At 34.8% G+C, this 8,760-nt stretch overlaps 1 long non-coding RNA gene across 1 annotated transcript; it reads left to right on the top strand.

Moving 5' to 3' along the window:
• The first annotated feature begins 362 nt into the window (after positions 1-362).
• Positions 363-4,440, top strand: LOC107800002 (uncharacterized). Its single transcript, XR_001651261.2, has 2 exons — positions 363-595; positions 4,201-4,440. It is a non-coding gene; the product is annotated as an uncharacterized LOC107800002 (long non-coding RNA).
• Positions 4,441-8,760: the final 4,320 nt, after the last annotated feature.

Raw genomic sequence — 8,760 nt, 5'->3', positions numbered from 1 at the left:
TTTTTAGTTGATTAAACGATGGTGAACTTTAGCTCGCGTCAAATGATCCTTTAAATGTTGTCTTTTGCTCACACTAAATTACCTTTTTAATGAGACTAAAAATAAGTAAATTTGGTATAAAAGATATCGGGTCGTGTCTCGGAGCAGATCAAAAATATTTTTAATTGGTGCCTTATTATGTTTTAAATATTTAGCTTTAAATAAAAAGTAAAAAAGTGTAGTGCGTGACCTTGTGGGTAAGATGACAGAAATAGAGAACTTTTGTGATTTAAAAAAAAAAGTGACCTTTAGTTGGGTGATTTTTTTGAGCTCTTTAGTCGCACACCACAAATTATAAAAAAAATTATTTCTTTTTAAAATTCTGTATCCAGTCAAATTCGTTCGCATAATTCTGCATCTCATCAGCTGTGGAAGAAAAATGGCCGGCGGAGGAGATCACGCCCATGGACATGGTGTGGACTTCAGGACTAAGGTCTGGAGCATGAGTGGTGGGCCCTACTGTAGGCCCAAGCATTGGCAGCGTAACACTGCCATTGCTCTCGCTGGAATCGTCCTCATATGTATCCCTGTCGCCTTGAAATCCGCCGAACTCGAGGTCAGTATCTCCAAATTTCACTTATTTTTTATGTGAAATATATTCGTAACAATTTGAGATTCAAGATTGAAATCACATATTGTACTTTAATTTTGGTTAGAGATTGATCTTGGTGAAATTGGATAAAGGCGTTAGCTTTGGGGTGAAAATTGATTTTTGTACTTTGTATTTGTTTGATGCAATGAGTTTAGGATCTTCAGGTTCAGCATGTGTGGTGATGTGAAATTAAAACAATCTCATCATATGGTGAATAGTATTTATATTCCGTTTGGCAGAAAGCAGGATTTCTTATTCTTGATACAATTGATTGTTGAAGTTGGTTAATGAACTCAAATATGAGTTCTTTTGATCCTGGGAAATTAATTCTCTGAGAACATACCATGCTTTGAGGTAAATATATTTGCTAGAAGTGTAGTGGTAGGAATTAGGAGTATAAATGTATCTGCAGCTTTAGCTTCAGTGATGAATGTAAGAAGTAGGAAATGAAAGCGACGGAGAAATGTGAAGGAAGGGATTATTACTTATTATGGGTGAACTGATGCGACTTCAGACAGTGAGGCACAAGTGGTGGTTCTTTGAATTTAATATTAGAGTTTACAAAAGAAAAGGAGTTGGAAAAATAAGACCTTTTGGTATCCGAGTACTAGGACTCTTCTACAGTATGCTTCAATATTTTCTTCGTTGTCATCTTCTTCTTATTTGGTTTTTAGTGACTCTTCTTCAATCATTTATGTTTATCTGTCTCTCTGAATTTGCTTCTTGTTCTTCATATTGTTGTTCACCATGACATTTTTTTTGGCATGTGAATCCTCTTCTTCTGCTATTCTGTTCTAGGCTTATCTTCTTTATCCTTTTTTTTTTTTGGTCTCGTTCTTGGTAGCAACACTTTTTTTATTTATTTATGTTTTGTTTACTATCCTCAAGCCATGATAGTAATTTATCTAAAGCATTTAACATGTAGTTGAATGTTGCGAACTAATTGTTTTTTATGGCTGATTAATTGAAACTAAAACTCAACTTTGTAATTAAGGTAATATTTCTCAAAAGCTTGCTATGATATCATTTTGATTATGCTTGATTTGTGTTGTAGATTAGTATAGTCGATATTCTACATTTGATGTTGAAATGTTAATGCTAGTTGCAGCCCCCGGGGTTTTGGTGTAGTGGTAAGAGCACAATGCGTGATGTGTGAGTTAGGCGCATATCACGGGTTTGAACCCTGCCATAGACAAAAGCTTGATATGTAAGTGGAGAAGGAGTAGAGGGGTTGTGCGCCACTGGTCGTTGGAGATTTCTTCGTTGTAAAAAAATAGTAATGTTAGTTGCAGTTATGTTGTTATTCGCACATATATATTGAGTAATTTTTATAGTTTGTTATAGATTGTGTTTCGGGAAAGTGTGAAATTCGCTTAGCACCCAAGGGTGTGGTCTAATGGTCAATGAAGTTAAACTATGAGAGACTAGGGTTCAACTACCACCGGAGATAAAACACACCAAGTGATTTACTTCCATCTGCCTTAGTCTTGGGGGCATTAGGCAGAGTTACTCTATTGCAGTGTTGGTAGTAGATAGTAGGTACCTAGTGAAATAGTGGAATAATCGAGGTGCACGCAAGTTGGCCCGTAAACCGTTATGTAAAAACAAAGTGCAGTTCACTTCTTACTTAAAATCTCAGTAGCCTTTTCGCCGTAAAAAGCACTGAATCTAGAGGCCCTATTTTGACTTTTAAACCCCACGACCAGCCAAAAGAAATTGCTAGCCTAGCCTAATCTCCAAGAAAGAAAGAAAGAAAGAAAAAGAAACCCTAGCCTAATCTCCAAGAAAGAAATTGCTTTCAGAAGCCTGTCAGCTATGTGTGACGTTATTTAGTTTCGTAAATGTGTATAGCATGCAATTGTTATAGCTGGTGGACTGATGATTCGCAATCATAGTAGGCTTAATATTGCATGTGAAAGTCTGTTCTAGATGCTGCCTACTATGATTTTTCAGAAATAATTGGAGCTAACAAAATCTGGCATCAATAGAATTTGATTATGCTACAATGACATCCAATTGCTTTGACTGAGATCACTTGCCTGGGAACCTAATCGAGACGAAAACTTATGTAAGGTAAGATTACAATCATCTCACTTATAAAAAGAAAGTACCATATCCATCTTTTACTTGAGGCTGTGAGTGGCTTTTGGACATTCCCGGTAATCTTACTTATAGACATAGGTAAACATCTCATCTATCCATGAGATGTTTATTGTAAGACCTTGATGTAAGTCTTAATATCACGTCGGGAAACTCTCCCCCCTTGTTTGATCTGTCCTCCTCCAGCTCACCTTGACTGGCCGACTTGAGAGGGAAATATCCATGCTTCTGTCGAGTCCCCTAGGGGATGGCCTAGTGGTTGAGACATGAGAGTAGTAACCTGATGATCCCTAGTTTGAATTGCAGTTATAACACTTAGTGTGAGTCATTTGCTCCAACCTTGGTGAGTAAGATTACCTTGGTAACTTGTGCTTGGCTGCTTGCGTGCTGGATAGGCTACCCGAAGGATTAGTCGAGGTGTAGCAAGACAGAGGAAAGAATGATTACATTGTAGAGATTTGTTATTCATATTTTTTGCAAGAAACTCCTGGCAGCGTTTCTTGCAAAAAAGTTCAGCCTAGATGATTTGTCATTCATATTATTGGATTGAATCAATTAGTAATTGCTGTAAAATGATCAATTCTTAAACAAAATTTTTATTAAGTGTACATGTAAATAGATTGAAAATTTTAAAAGTATATGACGTCTGGCTGGAGCAAAAACAGGCTCAGTCAACCTGAAAAAAATGGTTATTTATGTTTGTTTGTTCAATTTGAAGGTTCAGTTCAAAGATGATGTCTTGTTGAATCTTTTTATTTGTTTATGTAAATGGTTGTTCTAGCCTTTGATCAACTTAATATAATTCTTTTAGAATGATCAGTGTTCTTCTTGGTTGCTCTATTGCTCCTCTTTTTCTTATTGATTTGATACTGTTAAGGCCGTTTGATTCATGTACTTGTTATGCAGGGATTATAACAGAAGATTGTTATGTGATAACAAATAATGTTGGGATTGTTGTGCAGTAAATAACAATGTAGGGGTTGTTATACGATGAATCATAATATAGAGATTATTATACGACAAATAATAACACGAGATTATTATGTAGTGATTGTCTACATTAAAAAGATATTTGTCTTTGGATACTCTTATTCTAGCACATATTCTTCTAAGCGTTTTTCTCCTTATAAAATAATACGGAGTATATAGATTTACATGAGTTATGTTGGTACTTTTCTTTTGAAAAGAAATGAGTTATGTCGGTATTTGTAACCAAATGCTGCATTAGTTATGCAGATAACATTTTTCTATATCGGAGACTGAACTTTGTAGTATTAGTTATGTAGAGACTAGATTAGTAATGCAGAGTATTATATTGCAATGAAAAGTTGTATTGGTTGCGCAGAATTTTATGTTAGGATTTTTTTTCCTATGCAACCAACCATACCACCTATTAAAATGAGTTCGTGTGTGCACTTTGCAAAATATTTGATCTGCATTCATGTGATAACAAGGTTTCTATTTTGCAGCAAAGGCCACATCATCCAGTACGGCCCATTCCTTCTCAACTCTGGTGCAAGAATTTTGGAACAAAAGATTACTAGTCTTGTTACGAAGCAACAATTGTGGTTAGCTGTGGTTGATCATTTTCCCTTATATATTTGGATGCTAAAATTGTGTGCTTCATTTCATGATACTTATCATTTGTACAAGTGTGACAACATGATAAAGATATTCCATTGAATAAGAAACACTTATACTTACTCTGTTATAATGTCCAAGGCAGGTTATTTTAGCAGTGGTTTCCGTTTTTAATTTCATTTCCTCTAAAAGAGAACTTTTCTCATTATCAGCACGAAAAGGAGGTCTAGGGGTTGTGCAAGAGCATAGTCCTCTTTGTAAAGGAAGGATTTTTCTAACAAAGAGCAGGCTTTCTGAAAGACTGTTCATACAAGGGTAGAGAGGCTGTTTCCGATATACCCTCAGCTCTCTCCCTCCAAGAACTCCCCACCTTGCTCTTGGGGTGACTCGAACTCACAACCTCTTGGTTGGAAGTGGAGAGTGCTCACCACTAGAGCATCCCACTCTAAAAGACTGTTCATACCTATCTGTTAAATGCTGAAGTCTTAACCATGAACCATCCCCTCCCACATGTATCGTTTTGGTAACAGGAAATAACCCAGTAAGAATCTCACAAAGGGTTGGAGTATAAGTATGCCTAGAGGTTTTTCAACCTATATATAGCTTGGCAATGGGTTTATGTTCTTCAATAAGGTATTCATCAAGAAAACAAACTGAAAATGGTTTTCCTTTTGTTCAGAAACTTTTTCAACTGTTGTAAAACTGATTTCTCTGTTTTTTGGAAAGCTCGATTGAGGCTAGATATTACCTCAAAAGCCTGACACTAAAAAAAACGCTTGAGGTGTTACAGTTTGCCATATTTTCCATTCCTATTGTCGTCTACATCACTTTCTTCTCGAACATTGATATTTAAAGAAAGCAAGTTATATAATTGCCGTGCGTAAGCAGATGTATTGCTCTGAAATTTCATGCCTGATTTTTAAAAAAAAAAAAAAAATTCCAATACAAAATGTTAACACAAATTGATTGATAACAGAATATTATCACACAATAGCAAGGACTTGACAGTTAATGATTGTAGTTTTTGATGCACATGTCAATTACAATATATGCTTCATTATCTTTTCAATTATTTATTATGTCCAACCACCTTAAAATCGACAGTTCCAATATTTTAACAAATCAAATGTAAGCAACCCAAATTATTAGACAACATGAGAATTTAATTCACATGGAAGTGGGAAAAATAATATTTCATGAAGATGATGAAGTTATTAAACGTCGAGTTAAAACTTTGAGAGTTTCTTAATTTGGTGGGGCATTTGCTAATAGATGGATATTTTATGTGCAATTCAAACCATGCGTACATCTTCAACTTTTCGTCTTCGTATCCATGCACAAAATATTGAGTGCTTAGGGTGTGTTTGGTGCAAAGGTCTGGAAAATATTTTTTAATTTTTTCATATTTAGTTGATTTAAATTGGAAGAAAATATTTTTCCTACCAAAAAGAGGGAAAACATTTTCCAAAACTCTTTTTCACCTTCCCCACCCCATTCCCTACCCACCCACCCCACCACCCCCTCCTCTCCCCTCCACCCCACCTATAGTATTTGCCTAAATTATATATTTCCTAAAAAATATTTTTTACACACTAACTAAATATTAAAAAAATATATTTTGGAAAAGGTTTTCCACTTATTAACCAAACATGAGAAAATAAGTGATAAAACTACTCGTTTTTCAGGAAAACATTTTCAAGAAAAATATTTTCGTCCATACCAAACACACCCTTAGTGTTTTGTTAATTTCCAGATAATTATATTAGCTGCTATCATATCATATAAAATTTAGGCCCTTTTGTTTTAATATGGTTGCAGTTGGGGTGATAATTTACTTACTTCATAGTTTTGTAATTCAAGATTTATTTAGCCAGGTTTTGGCAGCTTTGCATGCCCCTTATTTTCATATTAAGTGAAGTTGGTTTGCTGAATATTGGGAGATTTAGTGCATGCACGAAGTAGCGTGTGGTGGAAGGTCACCCCTTCTGAAATTTAATATCAAATTTTGCTAGGACGATTGTAATAGCTTCTTTAATCACATGGAAGATCAAGACATAAAATAATGGTAATAAATTATACTATAAGGAAAAATGACATGATTTGATTATACAAGTTGTTATGCTAGAGGGACAAGTCTGAATTTGGCTTTGTCATGTTTGAAATATATCACCCCCAGGGTATGTGCATGGTAAGGTGGCACAATGATTTGATGGCTTGGAAACAACTATTGGCACGTTCTAGGACGAATATTTATTTAAGTGGGGGAGAATGTAACGATCCGATATATATATATTTTTTTTATGAACTTTTGAATTATCTCATTAATTATAGTTTCTTTATTTTTATAGTTTACCTATACGTATATTTGTAGTCATTTTGTTAATATTTACATTTACGTAGTATGGGACAAAGAAGAGAGTTAAGAAAGTAAGTAGGGATTATTGGGCCATCTGTAGTTCCGTATTTGGACTTTGGTAACTTTAGACAATAATTTAGGAAGAGAATTAAGGGTCAAGCCCACCCTTTTTGCTGGCAGTAATAGTAATCCCAATTAGGGAAGCTTTATAAGTGTTAAAGGAGAATATGATAATGATGGGAAAAGTTAAAGGGAGCTTCTGACGGTGGTATTCCAAAGACCATTGAATCGATTACAAAGCTTTTCAACCTTGTTTTCTCGAGATTCAAGGCAGACTAAATGTCCTCCAATTCGTGGTTTTCAGACGAAGCAACAGTATGCCCAACAATCGCAAACTACAATTGTAGTTAATTTTCATTCAAGGTATTAAACTATTTTATGACATAATTATTATTCTTTTGACGTGTAATCAAATATGAGATTTCTAATTGAACAACGAGCTGGATTTTGATATTTTTAAAAAAAAGTCTTTCACCTGTAGATTTATGATTTGAGACGTAAAACCTCGAGATATGCTCCTATGTTTGAATTTGGGTCGAAAATAGTAGAAAATTTTATAAACAAAAATGAGGATTTGAAGGCCGAGTTGTGGTCGAATTTGAGTTATTTTGATTTAGTTGGACTCGTAATTGAATGAGTTGTCAGATTTTATGAGTTTCGTCGAGTTCCGAGACGTGGGCCCCATTGACGATTTTTCAAGCGGAATTAAGAATTTTTATAAATTGTTAAATTGCAAGCATTGGAGTATATTTTGATTTATTTGCACGTTGTTTGACTAGTTTCTAATCGTTTGTCTTGGAATTGAGGAGATATGAAGGCGTTCGGAGGTTGATACGCGCGGAATGGAATTTTAGGAGACTAGGTAAGCCGATTTCAATTACATTTTAAAGCCATTTTTTTTGAATTAAATAAGTAACCAAAACTAACGGCGGAATAAGTATGAATATACAACCTCCCAAGACTGGTAGTACTGAGTCACGAACTCTAACTGAATATATGGAATGATCACGAGGACCGAATATACAATACTGTTTGGTTACAATTTAACAGTACAATAAAATGAAAAGGCTCCAAGGGACTGCGACGACCAAGCAGCTCTACCTTGAATCCTTACGATCCCTCTTTTACTCTGCTCAAGTCCGTTATGTTCAATACCTGGCTCTGCACAAAATGTGCAGAAGTGTAGAGTGAGCACACCACAGCGGTGCCCAGTAAGTATCAAGACTAACCTCAATGGAGTAGAGACGAGGTACAGTCAAGACACTCACTAGTCTAATAACCTGTGCAATATAATATATAAAATAATAGAAAACAAATAATCATAAAGGCAGGATAAAACAACCAGTGATATGCACAACAGACAACAAGAATACCATTAATATCACTCAATAATTAATAAACACAATTACACCCAATTAAATCAAGCCCTTCAAATAAATGTCTTTCACATAGTTCTTCCAGATAACTCTCTTTCAAATATAATTTTCTCAAATAATTATTTTTCAAATATAATTATTTCAATAAATCTTTTCAAATACAATTTCCTCAAATAAATATCATTCAAATACAATTCTTTTATATAATACTTTCTAAGTAAAAATCCTTCCAAATAAATATTTTGAATATAATTCTTTCAATTAAAAAGTCACCATGTGATACCTCATTTCATAATCATCAAAATACGGGTCTTAGCCCATTTTCATATTTTTCGAAAATATGGGTCTTAGCCCATTTTTATATTTTCACGGCACCTCGTGCCCATAATTAAATCATCATATTTGCCTGGTACCTCGTGCCCTCATTTCATATCACAACTGCATGGATAATTCACGTGCCAAATATCATTATTATTTCATCACAGCACCTCGTGCCCACATTTCATATCACAACTGCACGGATAATTCACGTGCCCATATCCCCATTTCATATCACAAATCACGGCACCTCATGCCCACATTTCACTTTATAAACCGCCTGGCAATAGCCGCAGGCTCCCAATTTCAACATAAATCAGATTATTATCAATTTACTA

Source organism: Nicotiana tabacum, chromosome 13, assembly GCF_000715075.1.
Source record: "Nicotiana tabacum cultivar K326 chromosome 13, ASM71507v2, whole genome shotgun sequence".
Classification (NCBI taxonomy): Eukaryota; Viridiplantae; Streptophyta; class Magnoliopsida; order Solanales; family Solanaceae; genus Nicotiana; species Nicotiana tabacum.
This window is presented reverse-complemented; position numbering and strand designations above follow the sequence as displayed.